The 2,056-nt window shown below is 41.1% G+C and overlaps 1 pseudogene across 1 annotated transcript; it reads left to right on the top strand.

Annotated features, from left to right (window-relative positions):
* The first annotated feature begins 385 nt into the window (after window positions 1-385).
* On the top strand, window positions 386-1,042 carry LOC103270901 (annotated as a pseudogene). The gene has a single exon (XR_505009.2). The product of XR_505009.2 is annotated as a 40S ribosomal protein S8 pseudogene (transcript).
* Window positions 1,043-2,056: the final 1,014 nt, after the last annotated feature.

A 2,056-nucleotide genomic window follows, 5' to 3' on the forward strand; every position in this document is an offset into this window, starting at 1 on the left:
TATCACACAAAATGGCTTCACTGCCCTAAAAGTCTCCTGTGCTTCACCCAGTCATCCCTCCACCCTCTCTCCTAACCCCTGGCAATCACTGATCTTACTGTCTCTATGTTTTTGCCATTCCCAGAATATCACATAGTTGGAATCATATACTATGCAACCTTTCAGATTGGCTTCTTTCACTTAGCAATGTACATTTATAGTTCCTCCATGTCTTGTGGCTCAATAGATCATCTCTCTTACTGCTGAGTAATACTCCTTTGTATGAATGTACCATAGTTTCTTTATCCACTCACCTATTTATAAAAAAATTTTTTATTAAGTCCTTTCATTCTAGGACCACTCACCTATTTAAAGACAACTCGGCCTTTCCAGCCAGCACCAATCCATGGGCATCTCTCGGGACAACTGGCACAAGCGCCTCAAGACTGGGGGTAAGAGAAAGCCCTACCACAAGAAGCGGAAGTATGAGCTGGAACGCCCCGCTGCCAACACCAAGGTGGATTGGCCCCTGCCGCATCCACACTGTCCCAGTGTGGGGAGGTAACAAGAAGCTGGACATGGGCAACTTTTTCTGGGGTTCTGAGTGTTGTACTGGCAAAACAAGGATCATCGATGTTGTCTACAATACATCCAATAACGAGTTAGTCCGTATCAAGACCTAGTGAAGAGCTGCATTGTGCTCATTGACAGCACACCATACTGACAGTGGTATGAATTCCCGCTATGCGCTGACCCTGGGTTGCAAGAAGGGTGCCAACCTGACTCCTGAGGAGGAAGAGATTTTAAACAAAAAATGATCCCCCAAAAATCAGAATAAATATGATGAAAGGAAAAAGAATGCCAAAATCAGCAGTCTTCTGGAGGAGCAGTTCCAGCAGGGCAAACTTCTTGCTTGCATTCCATCAAGACCAGGCCAGTGTGGCCGAGCAGCTTGCTATGTGCTAGAAGGCAAGGAGCTGGAGTTCTATCTGAGGAAAATCAAGGCCTGGAAAGGCAAATAAATCCTCTTCCTTAGCTCATGTAATAAAGTCGTTTGTCATTCTGTAAAAAAATAAAAAATAAAGACATCTCGGTTGCTTCCAGTTTTGGGTGATTATAACTAGAGTGGTAAAAATATTTGTGTACAGGACTTGGTGTGGGCATACATTTTCAACTTAATTGGGTTTGTGCTAGGAGCATGATTATTACATTGTATGGTAAGAATATGTTGAGCTTGATAATAAGCCGCCAAACTGTCTTTCAAGTGACTGTACCATTTTACATATTTTATATATGATGTTGAATATTTTTTCATATGCTTATTTGCTATCTCTATATCTTCTTTGGTGAAGTGTCCAAATATTTTACCCATGTTTTAATTGGGTTTTCCTATTGCTAAGTTTAAAGAGATTTTTGTATAATTTGGACACAAATATTTTATCAGATGTGTGTTTTGTAAATATTTTCTCTAGTCTGTGGCTTGTCTTTTCATTCTCTTAACAGTGTCATTCACAGACAAGTTTTTTTGTTCTGTTTTGTTGTAATTATAGAGATGTGGGGTACAAGTGAGGATTAACTACATAAGTAGGCTGCATGCAGGTGAACTTTGAGCTTCTAACTGACCCCACTTCCCCCGGCAGTGGACCAGGTACGCTTTGTATTGTCACATGCACCCCACCCTCCTGCCTCTACTAGTAGTGTCCCATGTTGGCTGATCCCACCCTTGTGCTAATGTGACTAATATTCAGGATCCACTTATGAGTGAGAACATGCGGTATTCAGTTCTTTGTTTCTGTGATAGTTCACTTAGTATGATGGTCTCCAACTCCATCCAATTTGCTGTGGAGTCCACGATTTTGTTCTTCTTTATGGCTGCATATTACTCCATAGTGTATATGTACCACATTTTCTTTATCCAGTCCACTTTCATTGGGCATCTGGGTTGGCTTCATGTTTTTGCTATTGTGAACAGTGCAGTGATAAATGTATGTGTACAGGTGTATTTTTTGTAGAACAATTTATGTTCCTCTGGGTATATTCCCAGGAGAAGGATTGCTGGATTGTATGGAAGCTCAAC

The sequence above is a fragment of the Carlito syrichta genome, unplaced genomic scaffold, assembly GCF_000164805.1.
Source record: "Carlito syrichta isolate Samal-C Ts95f unplaced genomic scaffold, Tarsius_syrichta-2.0.1 Scaffold310675, whole genome shotgun sequence".
Taxonomy (NCBI): domain Eukaryota; kingdom Metazoa; phylum Chordata; class Mammalia; order Primates; family Tarsiidae; genus Carlito; species Carlito syrichta.